Source organism: Nelumbo nucifera, chromosome 1, assembly GCF_055504915.1.
Source record: "Nelumbo nucifera cultivar China Antique chromosome 1, China Antique-T2T, whole genome shotgun sequence".
NCBI lineage: Eukaryota > Viridiplantae > Streptophyta > Magnoliopsida > Proteales > Nelumbonaceae > Nelumbo > Nelumbo nucifera.
This window is the reverse complement of record NC_142649.1, coordinates 1,791,392-1,807,494: the sequence shown is the minus strand read 5'-3', so window position 1 is coordinate 1,807,494 and position 16,103 is coordinate 1,791,392. Positions and strand designations below refer to the sequence as shown.

Here is a 16,103-nt window from a genome sequence, read left to right as displayed (position 1 = left end):
CTCCCTTCTCTTGAAGTCCTCCACATATTCGTTTGCTATCAAGATTTGATCTATGATCTGTCTACCTTGAATAAAGGGCCCTCGTGATTGGCTTATTAAAGTTGGCAGGGCTGATTTTAACCTTAACGACAACACTTTGGCCAAAATTTTATAAATGCTAGTCACTTTCGGTTGAACAACCTCTCCCTTTTTAGGGATCAAAGCCAGGAAGGTGGAGTTGATCCCTGGACTTATAAAGTGGGACTCTGCAAACTCCTCAAATACTACCAACTAACCTAACTTGATGATATCTCGACAATCTTGAAAGAAAGCCATAGTGAAACCGTCAGGTCCAAGAGCTTTAGATCTACCCATTGAAAACACGACTCCCTTTATTTCTTCCAATTCAAACTCCTTTTCCAATTGACTTGCCACCTCCTAGTCCAATCTAGGCCACTCTAACCCATCCACTCTAAGCCTCACATCCCCCTGTCTTTTGTAAACTACCTTGAAATGATTCGTGAAGACATTAGCAATCTCCTCTTGATCATACACTACTTCACCATTAATCTCTAACTTCTACACGAAGTTTTTTCTCCTCCTTCCATTAGCGATTGCGTGGAAAAATTTAGTTTTACCATTCCCTTCCTTAATCCATTGATGCCTTGATTTTTGTCTCCAACACATCTCTTCCCTTAGCACTATCTCTTCCAATTCCTTCTTCAGATTCCATCTTAAGGTCCTTTCTTCTTCTGAGATTGAGTTGTGTCCTTTTTCATCCAAAAGTTCAATTTGGGAAATAACACTTAATTTCTTCTCCTCCACTCTCTTGAAATGCTCCCTATTCCACTCTTTAATCTTACATTTTAGCCTTTGAATTTTCTTGTGAAATTTGACACCCCTCCCAAGGGTACCCACCACTCTTTGACCTTTTGGGTAAAGTCTGGATGTGTTAACCACATATTTTCAAATCTGAAAGGTTTAGGCCCACTCAGGAAATTCCTAGTTCCAATGCTTATCGGCCAATGGTCTGAAGTGACTCTTGGCAAGTCCCTAGCTGATAGACCTAACCAATGCTCTCCCCAATCTGAAATAAAGATGAACCTATCCAACTTAGAGCATCTCGGGTTAGATTGTAGGTTGGACCAAGTGAAAACAACTTGTTGGAGGGGGATTTCTAACAAACCACACTCATTAATAAACTCATTGAATTTCCTCATCTAATTGTGATCGCTTGATTGGGGTTATTGGTCTCATTTGTAAACCTAATCACGTTAAAATCTCCACCTAAACACCATGGACCCTCCCACAAACCCCTTATATCATAGAGCTCTTCCCACATTTCGCCTCTCTCCATATCTATTCAGGCCATAGACATTCGTCATCACTCAGTTAAACTCTTCTCTCACACCCTTAAATTTCAAAGAAACTGTAAATCGACCTATTAGCTCTTCCATTGGCTTCACTACCTCTTTCCTCCACAAAGTCACTAAACCTCCTGAAGCCCCGCAGGACGGCAGAAAAAACCACCCTACTCCTCTAGAACACCACACACTTCTTATCCCAAACTGCCACTTTTGTTTCTTGAAGCAAGACTATATCCGAGTTTTCCTTTCTAATCAAATCCTTGATTACCCTCCTTTTCCTAGCACTACCCAACCCTCTAACATTCCAGCTCAGTATCTTCATTGGATTACTTAAATTTCCACCCTAGACACCACCATCCCTTACTTGGTTCCTTTCCTTCTTTCCCCCCTTGTACTGAATTCTAAGTCTGCTGCCACATTTGATTTTAATCTTTCTACCTCCGAAAGCTTCCTCTTTCTTGGACGATCTTTTTCCTTCTTTCCCTTCTTTTTGGAATACGCTATGACACTCACTACTTTCAATTTCAGGCCCATCTCTTCAGCCACTTGTTTCATCGGTTGCTTCCCCATTCCCTCACCCTCATTCCTTTCCTTCCCTTTTCTCTGGCTAGCCTCCTATAGATTCAAGTCTTCTTCAATGTATCCAACTTCTGCATCCCTCCTAGTCAGCTCCTCAAAGGAATCACAGATTAAATCCCTGATTTTATCACCTTGTGCCTTTCATTCAGCTTCCATACTCCCTCCATTAAACCCTTCTTCCTTATCTCTAACCGGAACCTGCTGGATTGTGGCAGACAATGGAAGGGTCTAGATGAAATCTGTTGCACTCAAAGAAGGCCCATTAGTATTCTTAAAATCATAGACTAACATACCTGGGGAGGATGGTTTTGTTGAGGGACTTCCAAAGAAAGTTTTTGTCTTGGGACTAAACCTACAAGAATCGGTTTCCGGAGGTTCGGTGTTAGACTGAAGTTGAATGGGTGGCTGAACTTGAGAAATCGGTGCCCCCTTACTAGTTACACCCATACTTTGTTTAGAAGAACAGTTAGAAACCAAAACCGCAACACCCTGCACCTGTTGAGACCTTGAGATAGCTTCTGGATCCCCCGGGCAGTGTCCAATACCCTAGCTGGTTGGCATATCTTCTTCCCTTCCCACCTCGAAGGCGGCGTCAGAGGTGATGATAACAATCTCACCGTCATCTTTTTTGCCTTCGTCTTCCTCCAAGAAAAGCAGCTCTGTGTCAAAACTTTCATCCCCTCGAAACCCAAGGGATTTCTCTGGCCGAACACTCCCAATACTTGAAGTTTCAGATTCGTCAAACTTAGAATCTTCCTCACTGAGTTCCAGAAAATCGTCCTCCTTTGCTACACCCTCTGTTAAACCAGCTCTCTTCTTTCTTGGATTACGTCTTTCCGGCGAGCCTAGCTCCGGCGCTAACACAGGTCTCCACTGCAACGAGCTGAAACTCCCAGGACCTCCCCTCCCTGCGTCCCTTCGTATTAGAGAAGATGATGGACCAAAATTAGAGTCCATCATCTGTCCCTTTAGTTGGCCCACGTGACCACTTAAGTGGTCACATGACTTAATTTTATGTGGGCTGGCTGGGCCAGACCCAAACACTCCTTTAAGGACCTGTTGACAATCAGCCTTGTGGATGACTCGGCCCATCCCAACTGCCCTCTTCTGGGCTGCAGTAATCCCTTGTGCCCACGTGGGCCCACCCCACCTGCCCGCTTTAGGCCCATTAGAACAACTTTCCCTGTGGCTAAGACAAGTTCCTTTCTACTTGTGCCCACGTGTCCCTCTACTCTTACCATCTTACCCCCTTGCTTTTTTAAAGAATGTTTCAGTCCTTTCTCTCCACCTTGACTAGAACCACTCTTATTTGGTGAAACCTGTCGAATAGCCTTCTCCCCGCTCCCTCTTTTTGTCAGAACCTGAGCATAAGACCTATGGCTCACGACCCTTTCCTCTTCTCCTAATGGCTCTTTCCCCTTGGTTGCTGGTAACTTTCCTTTTGAGTTATCCTTTCCCAAGAATACCATTTTAGTGTAAGTGTCAGCCAGATTTGAATACACCAATCCCTCACTTCCACATTGCCTTTCTTCTTCAACCTTCTCATCCTCTTTCCTTCTCCCCTCACTCCACAAGGCAACTTCAATGGCTGTAACCAGCCAGGCTACATAGAACACTCCATCAACCATCAGCTTTACTGAACGAGGGATATCTTCTAGATGCACATTACTCGAGCAATCTGCAGCTGAATGGAGGTCTTCCACAAAGGAACCTTCCTGTCTTGCCTTACACAGAGCAACTATGGAATCAAACACCTCTGAGGTCCAAAGATGAAATGGCAGACCCAATATCCGAACTATTACTTTGTCCCTTGCATGCAGATCCTTAGAGTTTGAATGAGGGGTCCATTTTGTGATAGGTACAGAAGCTGAGTGCAATTTACAACACAAAGCATATAGTTGTAACTCCTCTCCAACTACCTCAAGCAAGGCCTTACAAGACTTAAAGGGGGTTAAGATGATAGTACAGTGGTGTTTTAGTCTTTTATTGAGTGGTGTTTTTAGTCTTTTATTGAGTTTTTTATGTTAGCCACCCTATAAGGGCATATTGGTCTTTGTAAGTGTATATAACAATAAGGGGGTGGCCACATCTGATTGCTTTCTCATTCTTTTCTCCATTCTTCTTCTCTCTTTTCACAATAACCTCTTATTTTCATCTTTCTCTATAGTTTGTGTCTGCAGATTTCTACTTGGTATCAAAGAAGGATTTGAGCTTTTCTGTGCCTTCCATCATGCAGCCCTAGATCAGCTGGCTGCATGATGAGTTAGAGGGCTGATCAAAGACCTTAAAAGTAGGGGTGTACAATTGGTCGGTTCAGTTTGGTTAGAACCGAGGACCTAACCAACTATTCGGTTTTACCATTTTCTCTAACCAAACCGAACTGAACTAGAGTTCAGAATTGAACGAAAATCGAATTCAGTTCGGTTTTCGGTTCAGTTGGGCCCTAATTCTACACTAATGAAAAACATTGATCAACAACTAATAAATAATTTATATTTAATAAATGTTATTAATTAATAGTTAAAATGGCCCCAAAACCCAATGGTTTTAATTAATTGACTATTATTATTAATTAAAAGTTAGAATGCCCCAAAGCCCAATGGTTTTTATTAATTAGCTATTATTAATTAAAAGCTATGCCCAAAGCCCTATGCCAATGGGGAATTGGTGAATTTGTCATTTTTCAAAAACAATTAATAATCAATGAACAATTAATGATTACTCTAGGTTTTAATTGACAATTATTAATTAAAAGTTGTTCACAAACAATTAAAGCCCAACGGGAAATTGTCAAATTGGTCATTGGGAAATATAATAATTAATTAGCAGAAAGTATTAAATAGATCACATTAAATATTTAATATGCTTCATTAAATAAACACTAATTTGGTTTTTGGTTTGGTTCGGTTGAAAATCTCAACCAAACTGAACCAAAACCGAAAACCAATTTAAAAAAAAAAAAACTGAACCAAACCGATATCCGAATTAATTGAACCGAACTTGCTTATTCGATTTGGTTCGGTTTTTGGTTTTCGGTTTATTGACCGAATTTGAACACCCCTACTCAAAAGTGCCTAGCTTTTGGATTTTCTTGTGGATCTAGAACCCCTTGTAGTAGATCTAGGGTTGATCACCAAATCATTGTGGACTCTTCTGGAGCTCTTACCCAAGCCAAATTGGAGTCCATTGCAATGGCAGCAATTAGAATTGAGTTGGAGAAGTACGAATAGCTTATCAGTAAAAGGATTTAGTTGGTTCTAGTTCTTTAGGCAGGCAACATAGTGCAAGAAACCCACGAGCCAATCACCCCTACTTTGCTCAGATAGGTAGTTCATATGCGGTTCCAAATTATGCATCCACCTTAGGTAAGGAGGGACCTCCTTGGATTATAAACTCAAGAGCATCTAAGCACATGCCTAATATGTCTACCCATTTCAATTTTTACCAGTTGTGTTTTGGTAGAGACAAAGTCTCTACAATAGATGGTTTTCATATTCCCATTTTTGGGAAAGGGACAATTAGGGTGACTGGTTGCATTGCTTTGTCCTTTGTCTTACATGTTCCTAGACTTGATACTAATCTTCTTTCTGTGAGTAGTTGACAAAGAATTTGAACTATTCAGTGGCTTTCCTTCGTGGTAATTGTGTTTTGCAAGATCTAGAGTCAAAGAGGATAATTCTGGATGAGTTTTTGAGACATCAGAGCCACCATGTTAGTAGTAGTAGTTGTGGATCTAAGTCAGTGAGTCAGATTATGCTTTGACATAATCATTTCGGTCATCTTTCTTTCAATTCATTGAGTTGATTCTTTCCAAAATTGTTTGAGTTTGTTTAGTTTTCTAGTATGGAGTCGAAATGCTGTCATTTGCGAAAGCTTTGTAGACATTCTTTTAAACCAAGTAATAAAAGAAGTTCTGTATTGGATATTGTTCACATTGATGTATGGGGACCTTATCATATTTTTCCATGGGTGGTTACTGGTACTTTCTTTTGTTTGTGGATGATTACAGTTGGTATTATTTGATATATTTGATGAGATCGCGTGATGATGTATCTATTTTGGTGTAGAAGTTCTAGCATATGGTTCTCACACAGTTTCGAGTGAGGACTAAGATTTTTAGATCAGACAATGTCAGAGAATATTTTGAGGAGGATTTGGCCACATTTTTTGAAGCATGGGGTGATTCATTAGAGTAGTTGTGCTTATACACTATAGCAGAATGGGGTAGCAAAGAGGAAAAATAGATACATTGTGGTGGTGGCAAGAAATCTTATGGTGTGTGCTTCAGTTCCTATTCGGTTTTGGGGAGATGTAGTTCTCATGGTTGTGTCCATGATCAATTGTGTACCTTCATGTATCCTAGGGTTTAAGGTGCCATTTAGTCTTCTATTTCTAGATGGGGAGATATTCCATATACCTTTGAGAGTTTTTTGGTGTATTTGTTTTGTTCACATTCTTGGTCCTCATCGTAGGAAATTGGATCCTAAGGCCAAGAAACGTGTTTTTCTTGGGGATGCTCAAAACTAGAGGGGGTATTGTTGTTATGATGCAGTGTCGGGGAGCGGGTTAGCCACTATGGGTGTTAACTTTTTTGAGTTTACATTCTTTTTCTCTGGTGGTTCTCCTCGAGGGGAGTGTTTTGGGGAGGAAAACTCACAGTTTGTTCCTCTTCTTGGTCTTTTATTTGGTCCATTAGCTCCACCATCAGTTCTATCTGTTGCTCCACCATTAGCTCTTCCCATCCAATTGCCTGTTCCACTACAACTTGCCTCACAATTTTTTCCAGTGCTAGTGCAAGAGGTTTGGCTCCACATATGCTCCAGTAGAACCTAAATCACCCTCCATTGGTCCATCTGAGATTCTAGGTTTGGCTGATAAAGTTCCAGGTATTTACCTTTAAGCCTGTTATTCCCTATGATTCCATTGATGATGTTTTTGTTCCTGAAATTGATGCTACAACTGATCTTGATCTTTCTATTGCGATCTACAATGGAATGAGAAAGTTTATAACCCATTGCATTTCACACCATCTCTTCTACAGTGCCCTTTCACCTTTCTATTGTGCTTTCTTTCCTTTTGAGTTTATACCCATGAATGTTAGTGAGGCTCTCTCTAAACCTGAGTGGAGAACAACTATGATGGAAGAAATGAGACTTTGATTAAGAACCGGACATAGGAGGTAGTTAATGTTCTTGCAACAAAGGAGACAATGGGTGTAGATTGGTGTTCACTATGAAGTACAAGATCGATGGCAGCATAGAAAGATACAATGCAAGCTTGGTGTAAAAGGGTATATACAAACCTATGGAATTAGATTATCTGGTGACCTTTGCACCAGTAGCTAGGATGAGCTCAATTCGGATCCTCTTGTCTTTAGCAACTACTTACTCATGGTTGCTCTTCCATCTTGAAGTTAAAAATGCATTCCTTAATGGTGATTTGCAGGAGTTATATATGGACAATCCAAATGGTTTCTATGAAAATGTTGGTGAGGGAAAAGCTTGCAGGTTGAAGTAGTCTTTATATGGTTTGAAACAATCACTTAGGGCATGGTTTGACAAGTTTAGGGGGACATTGGTCCGTTTTGAATACACATACCCAGTAGATCACTCTCTTTGTGAAGAGGAGAGAATCACTTGTGACAGTACTACTTGTGTATGTGGATGATATAGTTGTTAAAAGGGATGGTTTGAGGGAGATCAATGCACTCAAAAAGTGACTACAATAGGAATTTGAGATTAAGGATGTAGGTGAACTAAAATATTTTATGGGGATTGAGGTTACAAGATCCAAGCATAGGGTATTCATCTCTTAGAGGAAGTATGTATTGGACCTACTACAGGAAGCTAGGAAGTTAGGAGTTAAACCGGCCAATACTCCTATTGATCCAAACCACATAATTAATGCTCTGGATGGTGAGTTGATTAAGGATGTGAGGAGATATCAGAGGATGATAGGCCGGCTACTGTACTTGTGGATGAGATGCCTAGACATTTCCTATGCTGTGAGTCAGTTATGTATGCTCCTTGGGTTCACCACTAGGATGCCATTCATAAGATACTTGCATACCTAAAGAAACATCTTGGCAGAGAAATTTTATTCACAGATCATGGAAATTTGAAACCGGAGTCATATACAGATGTAGATTGGGCAGGTTGCCTCGATGATAGGAGATCCACATCAAGGGTATGTACCTTTGTGGGGGAAATCTGGTTTCATGAAAAAGTAAAAAAAATAGTTAGTGGTAGCAAGGTCAAGTGTTGAAGCCAAATATAGATTAGGAGATTATGATAGATGTAGTGGAGCTCATGATGTTGTATTGTGATAATCAAGCTCCAATCAATATTGCCCACAATCCAGTTCAGCATGGTAGGACAAAACACATTGAAGTTGATAAACACTTCATAAGAGAAAGGGCGATAGATGGAGAAGTCATCTTGCCTTATGTCACCACTAAGTTACAGTTGGCTGATGTCTTCACCAAAGGGGTCACAAAGAACAAGTTTGAACATGACCTACGTAAGCTAGGGGATATTTGACTTTTACTCCCAATTTGAGGGGGACTGTTGAGGAATTTGTGCAGGTTCGTTGGTTAATTTGTTTATTATTTGTTTAGTTGGGGAGTGGGGATGACAGTACACTTGTTGGGACCGAGTGATGTTTTTAATTCTTTTAGAGTTTTCTTGTGTTAGCCACCCTACAAGGGCATATTGGTATCTTTGTGCATATTTTTTACTTAAAGTATAAATAACAAAGGGGAGGGGGGTATCCAGATCTGATTGCTCTCTCATTCTTTTCTCCATTTTTTTCTCTTTGTTCTTCTCTTTTATCACAAAACCTTTTCTTTTCTTAATCTTTCTCTATAATTTTTGTTTCTACAAATTTCTACTATAAACAATCAACTTTTCCATATGATATTTTCTTGATTGTCTAAGAAATAGTGAGAAATGTTCAACAACCCAACCTCCCATCTATGGGGAAAAGAACAAGAAAAAATGTCTTCATCTTTGATATTGCTAACAATTATATGATTCAATGGACTAGTATATTTGCTATTTTTTATATTTCCAGTGTCGTTATTGCTTTTAGTTGTCTAACAAGAAATCATTAGAATTTTTTGTTGTATCATTCAAGTCAAATTTTATGGGAATCGAAGCTTAGAACGTTTTTAGAGGTTCGAACGTGGGGGTGGGGGATAGAATGTTGGAGGTGAACATAGTTGTCAAGGTCATGCCTAGGCGACAAGACACCCTTGGAGTCTCGCCTCGCCTAATTGCCAAGTAATTTTCTATAGCGTATTATAACAAACTTTTATATTCTTAATTTTTTTATTTTGTAATTAAAAAATTGACATTTTTAAACTAAAATATTCATTTTGTGTGTTTATATACTAATTTCTTTTTGTTATTTTCTTCAGCTTCATCCACTCGAATTTTCGATATTCCTTTTTATTTCTCATCAAACAAATGGGATCTTCTTCTGGAAATCCTAGCTATTCTTAGCATGATATTGGGGAATCTCATTGCTATTACTCAAACAAGCATGAAACGTATGCTTGCATATTCATCCATAGGTCAAATCAGATATGTAATTATTGGAATAATTGTTGGAGACTCAAATGATGGATATGCAAGCATGATTACTTATATGCTGTTCTATATCTCCATGAGTCTAGGAACTTTTGCTTGCATTGTATCATTTGGTCTAATCAACACAAACATTGCTAAATGCTGTATTGAACCACTTCTCTTTTCTTCTTTTCCTATAACAGAAATAGGGGTTAAACCCCTACATTTTTCGAATTTTCTTTTCTTTCTTCTTTTTCTTCTCATGAATATGTTGGAATATGTTGATTTTCTATACTTTAACATGAAGTTTATACTTTTCTTATGAAAATTATGGATATTTATTAAGGAAATATGATTATGGAACCTAGGGAACTACCCTAGGATACATGTTTTTACTTAAAAAAAATCCATCGCCTAGGTTACTAGGCGCCCGACGCCCCCTTGTCGCCTAGCCTCACCTTGGTGCCTTTAAAACTATGGAGGTGAATGAATCTAGAAAAAAGATTCAGTGAAGGAAGAGATTATTAAATTTTTAAGGTCTAAGTTTGATATAGAAAAGATTGCTGAGTAATTCATGGGAATTAATAGATTACTATACCTCTTGTATGTATTTTTTAGTTTTACCTATAGTTTTCAAGGCGCCAAGGTGAGGCTTGTCCAATGATTTAAAAGGTGTGCCTAGGCGCGCAAGCGAGGTGCATTTTAGGGTAGGTGCCTCGCCCAGGTCCTAGGCGTAGCCCTTCCAATAGGCACATGCCTGGTGTGCCTGGGTGAAGGAAGAGATTGTTAAATTTTTAAGGTCTGAGTTTGATATAGAAAAGATTGCTGAGTAATTCATGGGAATTAATAAATTACTATACCTCTTGTATGTATTTTTTAGTTATAACCATAGTTTTCAAGGCGCCAAGGCTTGTCCAGTGATTTAAAAGGCACACCTAGGTGCACAGGCGAGGCGAGTTTTAGGGTAGGCGCCTTGCCCAGGTCCTTGGTGCAGCCCTTCCGAAGGCGCATGCTTGGTGTGCCTTGTGCCTTAGATCAGGTGCGTGGCTTTTGAAAATTTGACGTCCCTCGAGGCAAGCCCAAACAAGTCCATGTTAGGGTCTTAAATTCTTAGTTTTCACAGAAAAATAATGACTTTATAGTTTTAATTACATTTTAAGAAGATATTCTATTAGGATGAATGAATGAACAACATTACCAAAAGCGGCTTGTAGAATCAGGAATGTAATATGTCACATTAGCTACATGAAGTAATGTAATTGAGAAAAAAAAGAGATTGTGGGTTTTACATGCTTGAAAATGTTTTATATGCTTGATTTAATTTTTCAATTCTCATTTGAATATGCTTTACATGTTATGTTTATTTATTTTAATTTTAGATAATAGGTTTTTTAAAACATTTATTTTAAAATTTGTTTATATTTTTATCAATATTATGTTTAATAATTTTTTGATTTTTTTTGGCATTTGTTTTTGAATTTGTAGCACTTTTTTAATTTTTGCGCCTTGCTTAAAAAGGCGTGTGCCTCACCTTGCGCCTTGCGCCTCAGGCGCAAATTGACCCCTGTGCCTTTTTTGCACCTTGCGATTTAAAACACTGGGCTTGTTAATAGGGGGCACCTTGTCACCTAGTCACCTAGGCAGGTGCCTAGGCAATGAATTTTTTCAAGTAAAAACCATATATCCCATAACCATCTTTCCTTGATAACTATCCATAATTTTCATAAGAAAAGTATAATGTTCATGTTTAAGTCTAGAAAATTAATATATTTATGAGAAGATAAAGAAGAACGAAAAGAAAATTCAAAAAATATAGGGGCCGAAACCCCTATTTTTGTTATAGGAAAAGAAGAAAAGAAAAGATGGAAAGAAGATATGAAGAAGAAATGTGTTGATAGGAAAAAAATTTTTAAGTTCTTCCCTTATTGGTTCAGGTTTTGAAGTCTTTGAGGGTTCAATACTGCAATTAACAATGTTTGTGTTGATTAAATCCTAACAGATAAGAAAATAATAAAAAGAAATTAATTTATAAACACAAAAAATGAATATTTTAGTTAAATAATGTCTATTTTACAATTATAATCTCAAAAGGTTAATAATATAAAAGTATTTTGTAACGAAGTATACAAAACTGCTTGGCTACTGGGTGAGGTGAGCCTCCAAGGGTGCCTTGTTGCCTAGGTGTCGCCTTGACAACTATGGTTTTACCTTTGATTTCTTTTGTATTTTATTCTTATTAATGAAATAAATGCTAGTATATTTCATGAGAAGTACTTCACATTGAAACACAATTTAGTCTTCAGGAGACTGGAGATGATGGAGGTTATATAAATATTCTGGTGATGTGTGTGTGCCTTTTTTTTGGCAAGAGGTTGTGACTGTAATCCAATTTTTGGCTAATTTGGTTACCATTTTATTGCGTCTTGCAAATGAAAAGAAAGGGGATACGGAACCATGGGTAGAGGTTAGATTTAGGGGGAAATTGGTTTGTTGGGCCCACAACCCCAGTGGTCACTTGAGCATTCCAATCTTGTTGCAATTCATTCTATCTGAGCTTCCGATTTTAGATTTTAATGGGAGATCAAATCTTTCAAAATAAAACACCAGGGGTGTTTTTCTTTTGTAATATTTCTTAGATTGTAGTTTGTTGGGGTTGAGTCCGTTTGGGTATTACTCTGTTGGTTATATTAAAACTGTTATATTTTCTTTTATTAATTAGTTTTTTTAGTAGGTTAAAAAGGCAAGAAATTAATTGCTTTGAAAGCAATTCCTAAGAAAGTTACAAGTGATGAGGTGTCATATCTATTGTCAAAAGAAGTTATTTACTAAATGAAATGTATGTAAATGACAGGTGTCATGAGATTTACTTGCTTGTTATGGTAGTGTTTTCTGCAGTCCCCCTATCTTTCATGGTCCCTATTCAGGACCTATTTCCCTTTTAAAACTTCCACTGCTGCCAATCATCCATGCTTACCTGGACCCTCTCCTGTGAACAGTCACCATGATTGGTGTTAGGGCATAAAAGACCTTGGATCTGAAGATCCTGTTTCCAAACTGATTCGATATGGGCCTTATTAGGTTCTGATCTTGGTCAGGCTTGATTCTATTATTAAGATCCCTTAGTCGCTTTCAACTGTATGGATCAAACCTCAAGAATTCTAGATCTACACCAGGATCTAATCTGATCTAAATTATATTTGGATGTATATAACGTGGTTCATATCCAATTCATTAGGAAGTGAATTTCTTTAGGTGATTCAAACCTGCCAAATATGGATTTCTTACCTGCTCCATTACATTCTTCAATGAGTCTGGATCTCCTGCCCACAATAACTCTGCCCATGTCTACTCACATAACATCGCTGCCACACATGAGAACATTTCATCCTCCTACATAGTATTATGCACGGGGAGATGTTCCAAATGCACGGGGGTAGTGTTGTGGGTAGATGTTGGTAGAGTTCTTGTGGGCAGGAGATCCGCAGTCGTTTTCAACTGGAAATTTTATGGTGAAACTTGTAAGTTTGTTCTGAGGATTTTTGACAGAAACAAAATACAAACTTCATGCTTTTTACGGAAACTCTATTTCTTTCTTTTTATTGTCTGGTTGGGGGAGGGTAAGCGCTGATCAGAGTATATGATAATATTGATTTAATTAATACCTGGATCATTTGTAGCTACCCCGGGTAATGTGCAATATGTAAGAACAGTTCCAAATGGTTTATAGAAATAGCAGTTTGATTTAGGATTCCATTGTTTTAATTTACAGTTGTCAGTGATTTTTAATCTTGTCTTCTGTTGAAAACTAGATGACAAGTATTTTTCTTCATGATTACACTCACTAGACTTGATTTCTGTTGCAGTTAGCTGAGAATATACCTGCATTTACACCATCAAATGTACCATAAAATTACAACCTTGTAGGTCTTTTATCAGGAAGCCTTTGAGTTGGACAACATTGATTTCTTTTTCTTTAGATGTTCTTGTGGCTGACAAACTTCACGTTTTGCAGATTTTTTTTCTTTTCACTTGGACAACATTGATTTCCTCCACTTGCATTGATCTGGGAGCAGTCCAAAAAAATCTTGTATGGGTTGTCTCCTTTACTCCTCACCCTTAATTTAACAAATGGGATTGTATAACCTTTATGTGCATCACAATGAGGAAAGCAAGTATGCCTATACGAGAAGAGAACTAGCGGAAGTTGAATTAATGTATACTGTACAGTTTTTGACAATTACCTAAAATCCGATACCTGTATTTATTTTGATACTTCTGAGGCCAATTGGCATCTGTAGAATGATTTTCCTAATTATATATTTCAGACTTCAGTGTGAGTTGTATCACACTTTCATTTGTTCTATTAAATTCTATTTTCCTTCACTCCTGAGCCACACTAACAAGTCTGTAGATGAAGCCACTATATCTACAAAAGGTTAAACCCAAGTTATTGGATATGATTTGCAGTCTTAACATTGTCAAGTGTAGATGCTAGAAACTGTTTAATGCTTGAGAAGAAAACACTAAAATGTTTTTCTCTTTATTGTAGCCAAGGTTCAAAGCATCGTTATCTATCGGCCCGTATCAGCCGATACGTATCGTTCCGGGACCCTTTCGATACACCCCTACAGTGGGTGTATCGGTGGTCTGACCAGTTCAGGGGATGGAGGGGTCCTAGACCCGCTCCCCTGAACCAGTTTTGAAAAAAAAAATAAAAAGGTAAAAAAACAAGTATCGAAATGCCCAATACGCCCATACCAGCGTATTGGGCATATCGATATTTTGAACCTTGATTGTAGCAACGTACCATTATTTGTTGTCATTTGCCATAGAATCTGAACTGCCTATATGGGAATTGCATTATTCGGATAATATTTTTCCGTGATGTGTAGGATGCAACCTTAAGAGAACTCGGAATACTATCAGATTCAAATTCTGGTCTTCGAATCTCAACCAAGGTTCCAAGCATATCTTTATCATTAAGGCTATGTTTGGTTTGAAGGAAAGGGTAGGGAAAGGAAGGAAAAGACAGGGGAAACATGGCCTAGAGTTTTGTAGCTTTTGGGATACAATTGGGAAACATGCGTATATGCTTAATATACTATGTACATACCTATGCATTAAAATATTAAATAGAAAAGTATAGGGAAAATCCTGACCAGTACGCTGTACTTTGGCTTGAGCGATAATTTAGTCTCCGAACTTTAAAATGCGACAATTTATTACCCGAACTTTTGAAATGTGATAATCCAGTATCTGTTGTTAACCAGTCTGTTAATCAGTCTTTAAGTGACATTTGAAAAGTCAAAAATGTCTTAAGAATGCCATCTAATTCTCTTTATTAACCATCCAAACATTGACAATAAAATGAACAGTCCTAGATTCTACATTCTTCTAAATAGTTACCAACTTTTTTTGAATAGAAGAGGCTAGGGTTTGGGACTTCAGTTTTTATGTCAACGTTTGGACGGTTGATAAAGAGAATTTGAAGGGCATTTTTGACTTTTCAAATGTCACTTAATGACTGATTAACAGACTGGTTAATGGTAGATACTGGATTATCACATTTTGGAAGTTCGGGTACTGGATTGCCACATTTTGAAAGTTCAGGTATTGGATTGTCACATTTTAAAGTTTGGGGACTAGATTGTCACTCGAGCCAAAGTACAGGGTACTGATCGAAAATTTTCCCAAAAATATATTATAAAGTTATAATTGACATGTGATTCCCGTACTAGAGGCTAGTATGCATAAAAACTATATAATAAATTTTACACATCAAATCATCAACTTGTTTGCCATGACAAATAACGCATTGTAACAAGGATCCAAATTAACATAATGTGCTGGAGTAGTGGAGATGTAATGTCTTCTTTGCAAATAAGTTGATTTCCCCAAAATTTGTTATTTCAATATAATATGGTCTTATTTAAATTTGGATATTACATTCGGTGTGATATGCGCTCTATGAGGAGCCAGACTCCTTTGTATTGGTCTCGCACTGTTTTTCTGGGTATCGTACAATATCAGCCAATACATTATAGATTATGATTGATGAGTTAATGGCAATGAATGATTTCTTATCGGTCCAACTTTTTCCTTTCCTCTTCTGTTATAAGTGGGATTCTGCCTGTTTATCATTCTTGACATTTACAAAAGAGATTGCAATAATTATTCTTGAACTGACCGGATAGAAGTTTGTTTGGATTTGAAAAGCATGCCGTGTTTATAGTCGTCATCCAAGTAAATAAGTCATTATTAGGAATTCAGTTGTCCATGTTGTTATTTACTTCTGAGAAATTTTATATAGATGTTTAAATGACCATCATATTGGCTGTACAGGCCTTTTGGTTTATAAGTTTGATCTAGAAAAATTTACTGGACAGTTTTTTTTGTGATCTAACCTCCACCATATTTTACACGACATTTCCATTTGAGGAATGTGATCTTAGTATTAGGGATGAGCATGGGTCAGTTCAGTTTGGTTCCATCGCAGAACTTGGAACCTACCTTGTAAGGATCGATTTTAGGTTTTTGAAACTGGAATCTACCTTGTGAAGGCTGGCTTCAGGGTTGGTTTTGGCCTTGGCAGTTACAAGGTCAGTTTTAG

General features: G+C 37.9%; 1 protein-coding gene across 2 annotated transcripts in view; it reads left to right on the top strand.

Moving 5' to 3' along the window:
- Positions 1–13,876, top strand: part of LOC104589356 (histone H3-lysine(4) N-trimethyltransferase ATX1-like) — a 73,993-nt gene extending 60,117 nt beyond the window's left edge. Inside the window, exons 25-26 of one of the 2 annotated variants that reach the window (XR_016080658.1) lie at positions 13,357–13,413; positions 13,506–13,876. The gene's annotated coding sequence lies outside the window, so the exon portion shown is untranslated. The remainder of the gene's footprint in view (positions 1–13,356; positions 13,414–13,505) is intronic. The other variant, XM_010247652.3, reaches the window with a different exon arrangement.
- The last annotated feature ends 2,227 nt before the right edge of the window (positions 13,877–16,103 follow it).